We start from the raw sequence: 18694 nt of genomic DNA on the forward strand, positions 1-18694 counted from the left end.
TAACTCAATTCTTTCTATTGATAAGAACAAAAAATAATATGGAAAAATTATACATACAAGTATTATAGAGGCTTTATAGGGAAAATAATTGGAGGTAATCTTAATAGTGTTGAAGGGGGAAGTACTAAAATGTTCATCAAAAGATAGGTTTTTGAAAATAGTTTGAGCAAGAATGACAATAATATCATTCATTTGTTTGAATTTTTTTGTACTATATTTTTTTAATTTTGAAATGTGACAGCCCATCTTTGAAGATTCTACTAGGGATTCTTCCAAGGTTGTTGAGTTGGCTTGGATTCCTGAACACCACTATTTTGTAACCCCAATTCCCTTGAGTCTACTCGTTTTCCTCCCTCCCCTAAAATTGATTTGAGTTACCTTAGAGATCTTAAATGTCTCAAGAAACTTTTCTTGGTCTTCTTCAAAGAAGGGAGGATAGCTTTATGGACCTAGATATGCTTTCCTTACACTCAGAGAACTTGGTTATTTTCTATAAGAGGATCAAGGTTGTTGCAAGATGGTTTCTATATTAGATTCACATTTTCACATAGAAAAATCAATAAGCTCTAAGCTACCTTAGCATGAAAGGAAGGTAGAAGATTAGATTATCGATAGGAGAGATGAATCTTGGTGGGAATTGTTGAGAGATTCAGATAAAAAATTGTATAGTTGGAAGCATTTGGAGGAGCAAGAATCGAAAATTCATAACAAGGTGTTTCCAAAGGAGGAGAAGACTAAACTTATTAAGAAGTTTTACTCAATAAAAAATTCCCAGGCAAACCTTTCTGACAAACTTAAGGATTTGGCCTCCCATTACACTGTTTCATAGATTAAGATAGAGTCTTCCATTGGTGGTATCAAAATGGAGCTAGAGGATAGGAAAGAAAAGAGGAAAAGAAGGGAGAAGGCTCTACATAAAGAGGAAGGAAAGAAATATAGGATTCTCAAGCATGGGTGTTGCTTCTTCCTTCCACCTCCTCAAGGTTTTCTTCCTAGACCAACTGAAGGAGCTACATAAGTAGCCAAGTGGTATACCATTTCATCACCTCTATAGGTGGTGGGTGGTTGTTGCTCGATTTTTGGTTTTTAATGGTTGATGGCTTTTTATATGAATTAGGTATTGTAGCTTTGGTGTTGCTAGTTTGATGTTTTCTTATTTCTTCTCATTGGTTAGTTTTTTGTGGTGGTTGGTTGTTGCTAGGAATTTTGTTTTGGCCTTCCCAACCTATTACTTTATCCTATTTTTTGTCTTGCTAGTTTAGTATTCTTTTTCTTCTTCTTTACTAAGGTGTTGCTACTTGTGACCCTATCTCTTCATCTAAGGACTTGATGTTAACTTTTTAAGGGTTCATTCCACATCCCACTTTACTATGAGAGTGAGGGAATTATAACTAATTGTGGATACCATGTCCAACATTAAGGGGTTGATCCCTATAGGAAAGTATTTCAACTGTGATAAGAAGATCTCTGAATTATCATTTAATTTCATTTTCTAAAAAAGAAAATGAGAAATTAGTTAAGGAAAAGGGAGATGTTTATTGGACCTCTTGTATTAAACTTATTTGGATAAAATTCCTAGTGGTAATGATGGAGTATGTTACTATTGATGGGTGTTATGATAGAGCCCTTATCTATCACAATATTTTACTTAATCATTTTAGGTATAGAAGGGTACTTTGTTTCAATTTCTACCTTCTATGTTCTCTTACATTAAGTAACAAATATTTTCATAGCTATATTAAGATGAATTTTCTAGACCCCATAACACTGAGCTTTTTAGAGCTGAAGGATAATAAAGGGAGTTTATATCTAGTAATAAAGGTACATAGAAATGTATTATTGTACAAATCTTGATGCTTCCACTCTAGAGTCTACTAAAAGGAAGAAAGGGATGGTGAATTACAAATATCTTGTCACTAAGTTGGAATGGTAAAATGCTAAAGATGAACAAAATGATATTTTGGTTAAATATGGGAATAAGAGTATTGATATCGATGAGGCAAGGGAAAGTCAGCAATCATATGGGTTTGTGAAAAGGTTTTTTAGACCCTCTAGTTTCCCTCCCTCTCCCAACTTTCTATGTTCTCTACACAAGATGCTTCCTCACCTATTTTTTCTAGTGAAGCTAAGAAGCTCATTAAATAGGACATGAATGTTGAGGAGGAAGTAAAGGAGGCCCCTTGGCTAGTGGATTATGGTGAATCCCTTAATCATGATTTTTATATTTTCCCCCAATTTTGGTTGATAAAATTGTAGAGGATGTTGTTGAGGGTGAGAAGGTTGGTGCTAAAGAAAAGGAGATTAATGATATGCACTTTCATCTACTAAAAGTAATTTATCCTAATGAAGAGAATGCTAAACTTCTGTAGGATAATATGAGGGCTTATAGAGTCAACCCACCATTTACACTTATTTAAATTGCATATGCTATTTCTTTTTACAATTTTAGGTTGGAGAAATTGACATTTAATTCTTTCAAAACCCTTAATCTAATATACAAAGCTTTGGAAGCTATGGTGGAAGAGCTTTCAATAGTGAATCTGAAAGAAGTAATAATGAGAATGGTAGGGTTACCAACTTAGCAACAAGAATCTGCTCGAAAAGATGAAGAGGAAATTCAAAAATTGGACAATACATTAAAAAATGCCCTTTCCAATTGCTAAGGTATTAAGGAAGCTACTATGGAATGCTTGAAAATGCTCATAGGCAAAGTCAACCAAGAAGCAAGTTTGATGCTAGTTTTGGATTTGGAGATGCCTGAAAATGATGAGATTTCTATTGGCCCTAGGAAATGGATGGGAGCTAGTGCAAGAAAACAACAAAGTGCTATCCCTATTCCTAAAATGATCAAAATCAAAGAAGTCACATGAAAAATTAAAGATCTCCAAGAGGAGTTGAATACGAAGGTTAAGGATTTGGCTTAAGCTTTTATGTAGGTATTCTTGTTCCTCTAGTTTGATCTATCTCTTTTTTCTTTTTATTTTAGTTGTTGGTCATAGGCATTTGATGTTGGTTTTGGCTATGGCTATGCTAGCTCTACGTGGCATTGTTGTCTTTTTGGACTTCAATGTTTAAATCTATTTTCAGTACTTTTGGTATTTTAGGTCCCCTGTAAAAAACTTGTTTTAGCTATCAAGTGAAAATGTATGCACTTGTCATCTTCCTTTGACTTGTCACTTCTCCATACTTTTCTAGTCATGACTAAGTGTCCTTGATCATGTCAATGACTTTTATTACTGAGCTTCTATAAATGACAATCTATCATTATTTGGCTTGACTATTGAAGCCAATCAATCTTCTTTTGTTAATGCCAAATGGAAACAATTCATACCTACACTTCAAACATATAGATATAATATATAATTTAAAAAAAAAAAATTCAGTTGATAAACTCTCATTTTGTCACTTTTTGACATCAATGAAAAACATGACAAAGTCAATGAAAAGAATGATCACTATATGCATGTAATACTTAAGTCCTACTAGGGCCTAGCGAGTCATCTTCCATTTGATTGTATGGTAACAAAAAATTAATTTGGGTTGGCAATTTAGAGCCCCTTATTTTCCTAACTAGTTTTCCTTATTGTACATCATGAAAAATATTTAGGAGCTAATGGGGTACTATAAGTGATCAGTCAAAACATGACTCTTACTAATTTGTGTCCTTATACTTTTTGTTGTTAAGTTTCAAAGACTTTTTATATTTATTTATTTTTTGACTAATCTCGGCATTTCTAAACTTTGCGCTATTTACCTTGATGGATGAAATATAATAAATATAGATCATTCTCATACTAATTTAATAAAGAATGTTTATAACTTAATTATTTAACTAAAAATATATAATAAAGTAAGAAATGATTGCAAAACTATAAGAATGAGATCTCTAAAATTAATTAATGTAATCTAATCATCTCACTTAAAAAACAAGAATAAGCCTACTTATCCCGAACGAAGAGCTAGACACTCCAGGTTCTATTCCTTTATTACACAAGATCGAAGGTTTAACGTGTGCATGAGTGAAATAGAATGACAATGATAAAATGACTAAATATAATAGAATAGAAAAATATGTAATATGGGAAGTCAAGAGTCAGTAATGTGTTCTTATAATTCAAATCAAATCTTATCCTTGAATAGAAGAAAAATGTACATTATAAACGTGACATGCAAATACACTCCAACCTATTGATTTAGTGCGTTCCAGTTTTTATCACTTCACCATGTGAAACTGGTGAGCATGATGTTTGACACACATCACAACGAGATCCTCAATAGCCTTCCCAGTATAAGATTCAAGTCTAGTCTATTCTTCTAATATCGTCTAATTAGAGTAGATGAAGGAGATGAACGTAATTGAGAAGCACTCTGTTACTGTCTTCCTTAGTATGTCTTTCAAATCAAATCTCGTCTCTTCTAAACTGGAGAAAATTGTGCTATCTCAATGCCGTCTACAATATTCTTCTAATCAGTGTAATTTACTTCCATCAATGCTCTACGTATTACATCCCTTTGGGATAATTAGGTTGTGTGAAAGAGGTGAGAATTCTGATCAAGTATTCAAACGATATTATCATTGTCCTCATCACTGTGGCATTTAAATGCAATCAAATCTTCATCTAAACTGGAGATAAATTACACGAGAACTTTCATATATCGTTTTCCTACAGCTGGATCGTTTGGAGGAGGTGAGCATGCTTGATAAGCAATTCGAACTAACTGTCAACATCTTCATCAGATTTCTATTCAAATCAAATCACCTTCTTCCAATGTTGTACATTTGCTATTAAAGACCGAATCTACAACTCCCCACATTAATTATTTCTTGCATTCAACATTAATATATCCCGAACACATTCAATTCTACTCTTATTAGTTGTGCAATGGATGCATCCAAACAATTTAAAATGGACGACTGTACATACATGGTCAGTTTTTTAATTCATTTGTGAAATGGGAAAATAGATATGAGAAGTTTTGAAATGCTATACTACTATAATATATATATATATATGAACATAAATTTGTAATTAGAGTAGTAATTATGTTTTTGAGTTGTGTTACATGAAATTTTTCTTTATTTTAAAATATTAAATAGGGTGGGAAAGTAAGGCACAAAGTCACCAATCAAACTACTAGTAAACAAATATACAGCTATCATTAGTGTAAAAATATATGAAGCATTTTTACCTTAATTTACTAAATTACAATGACATCTTTTTGACATTAAGTCATTTGTAGACTTTTCATAATTTGAAATTTGAGATTCGTAGATTACAATTTTACAAATGATTGTAAGTTTACAATTCCTAATTGGAAATAGTTAAATATTTTTAATAATAGTTTTACTTTGTTTTACATGTATAGCTTAATTGTGTAATGAGTTATTAGTTTGACCATTGAATGCAAAGCTTGCTAAATCCCTTTAGTTCTACCAAACTTAAATTAGAAGTAAGCAATCTCTCAATTCTCTTAAAATTATTCAACCAATCTAAATATATATTTCCATACTGAATATGTTTGTATTTATTAAATTTTACTTTCTAAATTCATTCACAGCCCAATCATTGTAATGACCCTTAAATAAAATATTTATATAAATACTCACATATAAAAATTGAAGAAAAAAGCTAAAGCATTCATATAAATTTCTTAGATAAAAAATGTCCACATTATATAAAATAGGTTTGCACATATGAATTGGTTAAAACAAAAAATTTTGTATTCATCATTCAAATGATTGCATAGATATGTTGTTGCATATATTTAGTATTCTTTTTTATGGTTAAGACTTCAACAATTGCAATTATACTCTACCAAATGTCAATATATCCTAAATGTTGTTGAGCATGCAGACATCTACTAAATTTTTTTTAAAAATTTGATAGTTTGATTTTTTGTCATAAGTCTAATATGCCATTATTCAACCAATGGTTGTCAATATAAGTATAGTGTGTAGTGTGCTAATAACAAATAGCGTGAAAAGTGTTGGGAGTGTAATTCCTAAATTATTTCATTAGAAGCTTATAACATTTTTTATTTGAAGGAATGAAATAACAAGATATTTTGAAGGTTGAGATGACTGCGGAGGGAATTGCAATTATGATCACTAAACAACTACGTGAAAACATAGTCCTCCCTCCCACTAGGATTGTCAGGTGGCTAGTGTTTGGCAACTCCCTAAAAATGCTAGTGCCTTTGGTTGTGGAATTGTTAGAGATGGGGGAGGGAAATTCATATTGGCCTATACAGGTAACTTTAGAACCAACTATTCAAATATGGTTGAATCCTTGGTGTTGTTATGAGGTGTCAAATATATGAGCCACCTGTAAAAACACAAGATTCTAGTTGAAGGAGACTCGACGCTGAATGTGGATGTTGTCAACCAGTGGTTGAAGGTTGCTTGGGTATTAGCAAGTGTGTTATCCGACATATGGTTGCTCCTTAAAAAAATGGACAAGACCAAAATCCAAGACATGTTTTGGGAAGGGAACAAGGTGACTGACAGACTAGAAAGTTTAGATTTTGAAGTGATTGGATAGACCTGCTTGCAATAGTTGGTGTCCCTCCTACATGAAAATCAACTCTCATTAAGAGTGAAGGTACACACCATCAGTAGTATGTGTTACAACATACATTATGGGACTATTGGCATCTAGTTTAATGATGATGACATCAAGAGATACATTATTAGGCAAAATAATTATGATATTGTCTGTAGTTTTCTACGAAATTCTCTCAAGGCAAAGTTTAGTAAGATTTGGGGTTACATTTTCAAGCATTCTTGGGGATGGAGCATTAATGATATCTCGAGAAGGCTTTATTTTTATTATGTTGGGAATTCTTAAAGTTGCAACTATAATGAAGGAGCCTTTCCAAATAACCTTTCACACATTCCAAGTAATTGGCCTCAAGATATTTCTGATTAAGGAACTCAAAATAATAATTATGATGATAAAAATATTTCCAATCAAGGCACTCAAAATAATAATTATGACTTCAAAAATATAGAAGTATTACTTTAACCTCTTCACTAAAGTCAAATAATTTAACAAGTCTTTTGTTTGCAAAGTGAAATATATGTTATGCCATTCCCTTAAGAAAACTGAAAGTGAATGGTGCAAGAAGGAATGTGACTAAATGTATAATACTAAGGGTGGTTTTTTGTTGTTCATGAACACCATGGAAGGATACAATGAGTTGATGTGTGTGTAGTTCATTAGCTCTTGGAATGACTATAAGGTGATCATAAATGGTATTACTTTTAAGATTAGTAAGTACATTATTGTTCAAGTGATTGGTCTTTCACTAGAAGGAAAAAATTGGTGAAGGGTGACTAAAGTTGTAGATGAGACAAGTATGAATCACATCTTCCAGGAAAACAAGAAACAAATTTGGCTAAGAGGTGGCTTTAATAGGGATAATTTTCCAAGCTCATAGGACAATGTCTACTTTTTTTTATCATGAAATAGCTAACTCTATAGGGTCACCACAAAGTGACTTACTATTACCGATTCCCCCTTTTGGACCACTTCAGGTATCATGATGAAATATTTTTTTCTTTCCTTTTACTACATGATTTAGATGCATCTATAATGGATGTTAGGAAGTGTAGGGAAGAAGGTAAAAACTATACCATTTTTCATTAGGGCCTCACTTTCTAACTCTGTAACTTCCACTATGCCATGTTCTCTCCCCATAATATTATTTTGTTGTAACCATGGTCCCCAATACCTCCCCTATGGAAATTTCTTCCTACATTCCTAATTCCACTATCATTTCTTATGATTCCCTTCATTCATCAATATGAAACTCTATATGTCCTTTAAACCTCAGAAAGAACTTGTTTTTGACCTAGGTGAGATAGGAATTTATTCATCTAGGAGAGGCAAGGATCCAATAGAATTACCAATAATCTCAGAAAGAAAAAAGAGGGAGGAGAAACATGATAGCCTAGAAGAGATAGACTCAGATTCTAAGTCCAAGAGGAGTGGGGAAAAAAGAACCCATGTTATATAGAAACAAAACTGGGCAAGAACCTCTATAACTAGGAACATGAGGATACATCCCAAGATATTGAAGAAGCCTCCCTTGAAAAATACACTAAAATTTTGACTAACTTTGGTATAGGCACTATGGATTAGGTGACCAAGGATGATAATATGGGCACAAATAATTACTCCCCCATTACTACTACTTCCTCTCTTAGGAAGCCTACAAAGGACCCCCCTATTATGTATAGGAGTAAGATTTATATATTACACTTACAGATCCAAAAACCACTCATCTACTAGAATGTTTATAATAACTGAGAGGGGGGGGGGTGTGAATTAGTTACTCAAGGTCCATCAGTAGCAATTGAATAATAAAACAATTAAACATTTTTCTATATTACTTATGCTACTGCTCGGTCTCTACTATAATCTTAGTAACAATATTAACTAGTAGTTTACTGTCTCAATATAATAGACTTGCAGAGTGTAAACATGAAAATATAAAACACCATAAAAAGATTCAACACAGGTTTGATACTAGGATTTAATGTGGAAACCCAATTTGGAAAAAAGCCACCAGCAACATGTCACCACTTTTTCACTCTTTTGAAGTGAGTCCTATTAGGAGCCAATCTTGTTAAAGGTTACAATACATACTATTAAATGTAACCTTGTTAGAGGATTTAATAAGCCTATTAGGAGTGGCCTTGTCATAGGACTTTATAATATTCCTTTAGAATATCACCATGTTAAAGGCTTTGCGTAGACTATTAAGTCAAACTTCCATTAAAAAGATTTCAATACAAACTATTTACAATGATTAGGGAGAAAGTAGTAGAGTTTGATCTATATAATTACAGCTCACTTTCCAGTTTGAGATCTCTATTTAGTTCATGTGTTGATTTCTTGATAAGCCTTCCTTGTCACCTCTATCCTTGATTTTCTTGGCAACTCTTCAAGCATACACCCTTCTCTTCACAACAAACTTAAGCCTTCTTCTTAAATTTTCTTATCAACCTTAACAACTTTGTTCCATCTCACTCATAATATTTCAAACACACACAACTTCTCTACTCTCTTCTCTTCTTGGGATCATCTCATAATGTTTTCCTCTATGGCTCTTTAAATAGATAATTTTGGTCTTTTGTCATTTTTCACAATCACTGTAGATCTTACTATTTATGATTTGATCTAACATATTCATTGTATCTAATCAACATTATGTTTATCTCTCCTTTTTTAGAAACTTCTCCTTGAATTTATCTCTTAGATTCTTTACCTAATCCTCTTCTAGAATTAGATGATTGAACTCATCAATCTTTATCTTCAACACATTTTCCATATCTAAAGAAATCAACAGAGTCAATTTGAAATTTCAATTTCTCGCAAACAATTAAAATGTTTTTCCTCGACCAACACTAAGTTATGGCACTTAGTCAGCACTAAATTTCATAGTTTCTATAGATCTTCTAGCTCAGCATCAAAACTATGACTCAATCGATACCGATGCTTGATCAATGTTGAATTTCCTTAGCATGTAGTATGTCTCAATTGACACTAGCATCACTCAGCATAGACTTCAAAATTCCTTAATCTTTTACTTTGTTTCTCGATCAAGCCTTATATAAATGACTTAGCTTTCACTGTTAAGACTTGAACATTACTATCTTCTCCTTTATCAACATGATTTAAACAATCACTTTATCTTGTCAAACTCTAACTAATAAAATGTCCATTGTGGCATCCCTTTCATAACTCAACATTTCCTCTAAGTGCTTTTATTTTGAGCAACTTCTCAAATCTTGTTCATCAATCAAATAGATATGACATTTAGATCAAATAGAAAATTATCTTATCAATATATTTGACATCAATAAAAATACAAACATTGTTCCAATTATAGTTTCCAAAAATCTCTCTCTTTCGCATTGATGGAAACACCTCTATATTTCAACAAGAATATTTGCAAAAATAATTTTGGTTTCCAAAATATCTTAAATTGTATAGACTTCGAGTAACACTCTTAATGTATTAGATATTTTTTATTAATATCCTTAGTTTCATTCTGAACTCCCTCTAAAAATCCCTCTAAGTAATCAATTTCTACCTCTAGAATTTTTTTCAATCAATCTCTCCCTCTTTCTTTTTGATATTTCTATTCAATCTCTCCCTATTTAACAACAATTCCAAAGACACTATCTTTATACTTCATACATCTTGATTATGCATATAGGGACATGTCAGGTTTGAATTCCTCATCTATCACCAGTCTATGATTGATTTATTATCTTATTCTTCTTCTTCACTACAACCTTAGGAAACTCATAAAGTAGAACTATCTACAAAAATGTGTAAGATAAGTTGTTCAACAAATTTGATGTAATTCCCGTTTGTAGCTTAAGTAGCCTTATTTAGGTGAATCACAACTAGTTTATCTCTAAGATATTCATGACCATCTTTAGGTAAGGCTTTAGTGAATATGTCAACAATTTTCTCTTTTGTGTGCACATATTCTAACTTCACTTCTTTATCTTCAACTAGTTCTCTCAAGTAATGATTCTTGATAGTAATGTGCTTTTTTTAAGTGTGCATCACAATATTCTTTGATATGTTGATAGCACTTTTGTTATCACAATAGATAACTACTGGCTATATAATCTCTTTCTTCATTCCTTTTAGTAATTGATTGATCCACATAATATTTGAATAGTTCATTGCAGTTGCCACATACTCAGCCTTGGCTATTGATTGGGAAATACAATTATGTTTTTTTGGTTTTCCATGAAAAAAATCATTTTCCTAGAAAGAATGCACCACCACTACTATGTTTTTTTTGTTGATATTTCTTTCCCAATCAGAGTTAATAAATACCTTCAGTTCAAATCTATCATTCCTCTTATAACATAGTCCATAGTATATTATACCTTTTGGATATCTCAATATCCTTTTCACTGCCATCATATGGTTCTCCTTAGTATTTTCTAAAAACAAAAGAACTATCCCAACAACTAATGCAATATCAGGTCTACTATGAACAAAATATTATAGTTTTCGAATCATTGATTTGTATAGTGTTTGGTTCACCTCAATAGATTCATCAATTTTTGATAACTTATGTCCTATTGCTTACTGGTCTTAATTATTCCATTCCAAAAGTTTTCAATGTGTCCTTGATATATTTGGACTAAGTAAAGAAAATACCAGATTTTATTTCATATTCTTGTAAACCAACAAAGAATTTGATTTCACCAAACATAGACATTTCAAATTCCTTCTTCATTTTATTTGTAAATGATTTGCATAATGCTTCTTTTCCTCCAAATATAATATCATCAACCAAAATTTTAGATAGTAGTACCTCATTGTTCTTACTAGTCTTCAAGAATAGATGGTTGTTATCATTTGTCATTTCAAAATCAATCTTCACGAAGTAATTATGCAATTTTTCATACTATGCTCTTGGAGTTTGTTTCAATCCATATAGAGCTTTATGTAGTTTACATACCATGTTTTCTTGTTTAGATCCACAAATCCTTTAGGTTATTCTATGTACACTTCTTCCTCAAGTATCCCATTCAAAAATATTGATTTGACATCCAATTGATATACCTTAAAGCTTTTGTAAGTTGAATATGCAATCAGAGTTGTAACTCCTTCTAATCTTGCTATAGGAGAGAAAGTTTCTCCATAGTCAACTCCTTCTTCTCGAGCATATCCTTTACATGCCAATCTAGCTTTATTTCTTGTAACTTCACCTTTTTCATTTACCTTAATCCTAAAAACCCACTTTCTTCCAATTACATTTTTGTCTTTTAGTCTACGTACTAGGATACAAGTGTTGTTCTTCTCAATCTATTCAATTTCTTCATTCATTTCCTAGATCCAATCTTCATTATCTAGAGCATCTTTCACTAATTTGGGCTCAAATTCATAAAGTAAGCATGTATCACTTCTAAGTCTCTTCCTTGTCATAACACTAGATTCTACATCTCCAATAATTTGTTCAAGTTTATGATGTCTTCTACATAATTAGCTTGCATAGGTGGTCTCCTTCTCTTTTCTTCAACATATTTATTTTTAAAAATAATCTTAGGCTTAGTATCTCTTTCTTCTTTAGGTTCTAGTTTAGGTTCTACATGCTCAACATTGTTTATGGGTAAAACTACAAAGTTGTGTCACCTTTTAGGCTAACTTATCAAAATGACTAAATTTGAGTATTTCTATCTAAAAAACATTTTTTTTCAAACATATGATCTAGATAAATTCATTCTAGCTAAGTTATATATGATCTCATACTTTTCCAATTGGATATGTTTATTAAATGCATGCTTTATACTACTTTATATCCAACTACTAAAGAAATTTGAAATATTTCAGAAAATTGGTGTTTCAATAACTGTTACTATTTTTATCATATATTTTTATTAATTGACAAACACCATTTTATATCTCTCAAAGGCAAGAATATTCTCATATAGAGTTTATAGTGTTTTAATTAGATATAGTATATTATAATTAATAAATTCTACAAGAATGTATTTTAACACTCAAAAAGATGTCAATTTTGAGAAAGAAAATAATATTGAATCATACAAAAAAAAATTAAAACTTGTATGACATTCTAGAGAAGAGAGTGCTCTTCTAGAATGTATAGTTTTTATTCTGTTCAAAATATATTTGTTTTGAAAAATGTGGTGGGAGATGAAAACTATCGATTTCAAGTGAGGTGAAATTTGAATCATTATAAAAGAGGAAATATAGGTCTTGTTGGCGCTCAAAATTGCATGGTCAATTTTGAGCACCATTGAGAAATTCAGGCCTATAAATGCTTTATGAAGCCTATGTACCCCGTTGTTGAGTTAGTGCAAAACTGGTGTTCAATATTTCTGACACCTTTCATTCAGTTTGCCTAAATGTTCCATGATGATAAATTATCACTCTGAGTCATTTGAAAAAGTCTTATTTTGAACCAATCCTAAATCTGCTTTTTGCCCCAAATTAATATGTAGAATCCAATCAAGAACCTATTGCTTTATGCAAATTGCCACATCTTTTGAAATCCTTTAGCCCCTTCTCAAATTCTTGCTTAGGGCATGCCTTTTAAACCTTAGGCAATTATGAAATAGTGTTTTGTTAAATCTATTTTAAGTTTAAAGGTAATCATGGTTTATGTGGTTTTGAATCTAAAAGAGTTTCATTTTAAAATTACCATGGAAGTCTCAGTGATCATTGATCTTGTTTAGATCGACGAACCCTACATTCTCGCATTTCTAAGATGTGAGGCCATTACAAAATGTGAGGAAGCGAGAAGGAGGCACGTACCACAATTTGATTATGTGGGCCTGGTATAATTCAAAAATATTATCTCTACTCTCTACGATGTGTATATGTCTGACAAGGTGGCACCTTACAATTCGTTGGCACAATGTGATGAGGTAAAGTAACATATGCAAGGTTGATTCACCGTTGATCTTAGGTAGATCAATGGATGTCGCTTGCCTGTAAGATGAAGATGAGCTTGGTTTAAACAAAGCGGGCAAGCGCCCTAAGTGACATAGGTCCCTTGTGAAGACACAAGGGGTATTTTTACGAATAAAGAGGACAAGTTATGAACATCATCAATTTGTGAGAGATCGACAGATGAAGCATACCCACATTTTCAAGATACGCAATAGATAAACATTGCGAGAATGCCACCTTGCGATGTGTGGCATAGTGGGACTGAGCATGGAAGTGACAATGTCATGGGCGTGGAATTTTTGAATGTCGTAGTCAGGTTTGTCAGAGCACGTGCATGAAAAGGTGATTTTTTTCATTGGTCAGTATCATTTTAGTCGGCCGCCAAATACAGAAATCTTGAATCACTATCAATTTAAGCTAGCATCAAGGGCTAGGGTTTGCCCGCATTAAGGAATCACAATATGTTTTTAATAATGTGGGTAAATAGGTTGTGGACATGTATCAAAATAGACCAAGTCATGCCATTTTGAAATGCCATGTGTTTTTTGATAAAGGAACAGTGCAATGATTATTGAAGAGTTTTCCATCAGCCATTGATCTTCTTTAGATCGACGAATGGCACTAGCCCACTTTATTAACATGTAGGGAGATTAAGGAAAGTGGGAATGCATCATGCAGACATGTGTCCCCAGTGATATCAAGTCTTGCCTTATGAGATTACATAGATCTTTTCTCAGCCGTTGATCTTAATTAGATCAACGGCCTGTGCATTTCTGCTTTATGAAGATGCTTGCAAGATAAGAAATGCAGGAGTGCACAAGCTTGACACATTGCACGAACTCAATTTGTTGATTCAATTCAGATCTATGGCTCTTGCACGCTTGCATTTCCAAGAAGCAAGAAGTGCCAACTAAAAGAGAAATTGCACACATGGCTAATTATGATTGGGTTATTTGGACCAACTTGTCTAGTGGGTTTTGAAGTCATCATGTTCATAGCTTTGACTTGTAAGATCTTCCAGATCGACAGTGCATATTTTACTATTGAAGGTGGTGAAATTTTGCACATTAATGAGATTTGAAAACCTTCACATGTGAAAATGAAGAGTAGAATGTAACAGGTAATATTTTCTCAATTTCAACTTGTGCGAGTAGAAATTCATGAGTCACCTCTGAACATAAACAATTACTACAAGGATTGAGATAAATTTGTCGCGAGTGTCAAGTAGTTGGCTCAAGGATAAAGTGCAGAGTTACAGAGATATAAAAAAAAAAGGCTTCAGGTAAGTTTGTATACCATAGTCTTTGCAATTTTCAGTCTTGTGTAATTTATTCAAAAGATGATTCTAAAGATTTCACTAAGTCTGAGGGTGTGGATAGCAGAAGGATTGCTTGTTAAGAGTAATTGGTTCTAGAGCACTGATAGTTTGAAAAATGATTTATTTATTTTCAAAGGATTGTTCACAAAAAGAAAATGGTTAGCTTCATATGCCTATGTATGGTTTTTTGATAGAGGAAAGCTAGTAATCAGGTGTCGTAGTCAAGTCACCAGGATGGTAAGAAGGACAAGGAATGGACTTGGTAAGCTAACAACCTATTCAGTGGTAACATCATTTTTTATACAAATTTTCAAAATATCTTAGTTTGATGCTAGGGTAGCAGAAATATTTGAGACCTTGTGCATAGTTTTGGAAGAGGGTGAAGAAGATTTTATACCCTTGGGTATAGTTTCTTTCACTTTTTGTGTGCACATCCCTTTTTTATGTCAGTGGATGGCAAATTTTGGTAGGAAGTTGGTTAAGGAAGTAGACATGGCTGGGGATCAGAGGATACCTATTTTTTTTTTTCTAATAGCCACATTATATTTCAACTTCTGTACTACATGCTAAGTAATGATTCTGTTATTTCTGAAGCCTGGCATGATCAGTAAAGAGTGAGAAGTAAAGATGATTCTCACTCAGTAGTCATCTTGACAAAACCCATGGGCCTAGGTTGGTGCATAATCTTCAGAGTTGATTTTGTCATTGATAGGGTGGTCTTAGCAATTGTGCACACAACAAATAAGTGGTGGAGCTGAGTTAGCAAAAAATTTGTAACAAAAAGGAGTCTACAGGAGAATATTTGATCTACGTGATGTTCTGTTAATCATTCTTCTTCTTTTTCTATTATAAACTTGTGATATCTTTTGTAAGGGACACTTGTCATTTTGCTACGCCTGAAGCTTATTGCATCTCACAATATTTAAGTGAGATCCCAGAGCTAGAGAAAGGTTGTTGGTTGGTTTTCTATTTCTAGTTCTTGGAGCTCTGCTTAGGCTATGAAAGCCACACACCCAGCATATCTTGTATGAACAGCATATGGATTTCGTAGATAGTTCTGATACACTAGTGTGATCTTGTATCTTGTTTTATGCATATCTAATGTACTTTTTTCAAGGAGATAAATACAATGTGCAAAAGGTTTTGAATTTCAATATAATTTTGTCTCCTTTCTTGTTGAATTTGTAATTTTATATGTTCAAGAACAAAGAGCTTGAACCTATTTGCAATTTCTTGGTTGTATGTTTGAAGTTTGCTTACCTTTGACTCAGGGAGTCATATAATTGCTTTTGGTTTCAGACAAGGTTGCAGATTCATTAAGAAGGATGTGTGAAAATATGGGGTTATATTGGATATTGTTGTCTAATTCATAAGGTGGACAGACTGAACATGAATGTCTCAACATATGCCATATGTTGATTGATGTTCAAGGATGCATAATTCTTGAGTATAGGATTGCGCTAATGGATAAGGCACTAGTTATTTGTAGGATCATTAAGTTTTTGCTGCATATTGGACATGCTATCTTTTCTCAATATGAATCAATCATTTTCCCTTCATGTTGAAGTGGACATAAAATTTTAAACCCTCACTCAGTTTATGAATAATATAGGTTTGCACCTAGCTATTGTAGAATTTGTATTGTTTCATAAACCACTAGGAGATATAAGGGGTTTTTATCTGCTTCATAATAGATTCACTGTATGCTTTGATAACTGGTACCATATAAAGAAACTATAGGTCTACCCACCTAGGTTTTGCAGAGCCTGAAGAAGAAGAAGGGTCTAACCTTATAGTTGGCCTGGTGTCTGAATGGGCATGGTTAAAATGGGAGTTAGCTGCCCCTAGACGTGTTTTGTTCTCATCAGGATAATTGAAAACCCAGTAACATTTTCAAACCCCAATAGGTCTAAAAATAATATGTTTTTGAGTGTTCTAGATATATATGTTATCTATAACATAGTCTAAGATCAAAGAAAAATAAGTTTCTTTCCATATAGTTTTTTTGTAGGAACTAGACTCCTAATTTTTAGCATTTTTCGGCAACTAAAAATAGTCTATAAAAACTATGAAAATATATCAAATTCTTATTCTAAATAATTATTAAAAATTATAAGTGTAAACTCAATCAATTTCTACACATTTCATTAGTTTACTTCATTTTCAAATTCTAAATAATAATACCAGTTTTATATCATCAAAAGTGAACAATTATACTTTTGTTAGCCTTTTCCTTTACAAAAGGGCAACACAAGTTTATGCTTTTAACCTTATCTGATGGTTGGCATTATCTTTCTATGACTCGCCATTTTCTTATCATTTCTCAACACCCATTGTCTACTTCTTGGTAATCTATTGTTACACATCAACATGTCTAGTCTGATGAGAAACTATAGCTTTGTTTTCTTGTTTAGTAGGAATTCTAGGAGTACCATCATCTACATATATGAATGTATTGTAATATTAGAGTTCTATCTTGCATTCAACATCATTTCTTTCTACAAATTCATCAACTTTGACATTTGCACTTTCCACATCTTTGTTAGTGTTAGATTTTAAACACTTGTAAGTTTTACTCTTGGTGGAATATCATAGGAATATACCTTCATCACTCTTAGCATCAAGTATTCCATTCTTGTTATCTTTAATTATGTAGCACTTTCTTCCAAAGATTTTGAAATATCTCACATTAGGAGCATATCGATACTATTGTTTAAAAGGTGTATCATTTGTACCTTTCTTGACTTGGACTTTGTTCACAATATAGAAAATAACACTGATAGTTTTTCTCTAGTATTTTTGTGATACATCATTCTCCATCATCAATTTTTAGGCATAGCGCATTACTGATCTATTTCTCCTTTCATCTATCCCATTCTAAGGAGGGGTCCTCAATGCTAACATCTATCTTTCAATTCCTTTATCATTATAGAATGTGTTGAACTCATTACAAATTAATTCACCACCTTTTTCAGATCTCAAACACTTTATACTCTTCCATGTTTCTTTTTCAACTCTGGCCAATAACTAATTAAATAACTGAAAGGCATCAAATTTAGCATTGAGAAACATTGCAGTCATCATCCTAGGGTAAAAGTACAAAGTTGTGTCACCTTTCAGGATGAATTTGAGTATTTCTATCTAAAACTCTATTTTATTCAAACATATGATCTTGATAAATTTATTCTAGCTAAGTTATATATGATCTCACACTTTTCCAATTGGAAATGTCTAGTAAATGCATGTTTTATACTAGTTAGTATCCAATTACCAAAGAAATAAAATTATTTTAGAAAACTAACGTTTCAATAACTCTTACTATTTTTTATGATGTTTTTTTAATAACATATAAACACCATTTTATAGAGCTCAAAGTTAAGAATATTCACATCTAGATTTCATAGTGTTTTTATTACATATAGTATATTGTAATCAAAAAATTCTAGAAGTATGTATTTTAACACTCGAGAAGGTGTTAATTTTGAGAAAGAAAAAAATATAAAACTAGATAAAAAATAAATTAAAAATTATATGATATTCTAGAGGAGAGAATACTCTTTCAGAATCTATAAGTTTTCTTTTGGTTGGAATAGATTTATTTTGAAAAATGTGGTGGGAGATGAAAACTATCGATTTGAATAAGTTGAAATTTGAGTCATTATAAAAGAGAAAATAGAGGTCTAAAGAAATTTTTTACTTTTGATTATTCTATCTACATATGTTATCTATAACATAATATGAGAGCAAAGGGAAATAAGTTTATTTCCATGTAGTTTTGTGGTGGGAACTAGACCCCTAATTTACAGCATTTTTCAGCAACTAAAAAGTTATCTTTAAAAAATAAGAAAATAAATCATTTCTTATTCCAAATAATTATTAAAAATTATAATCATAAACTTCATCCAGTTCTACACATTTCATT

This window comes from Cupressus sempervirens, chromosome 3 (assembly GCF_028749045.1).
Source record: "Cupressus sempervirens isolate cs-2001-9-10 chromosome 3, ASM2874904v1, whole genome shotgun sequence".
In the NCBI taxonomy this organism is placed as follows: Eukaryota; Viridiplantae; Streptophyta; class Pinopsida; order Cupressales; family Cupressaceae; genus Cupressus; species Cupressus sempervirens.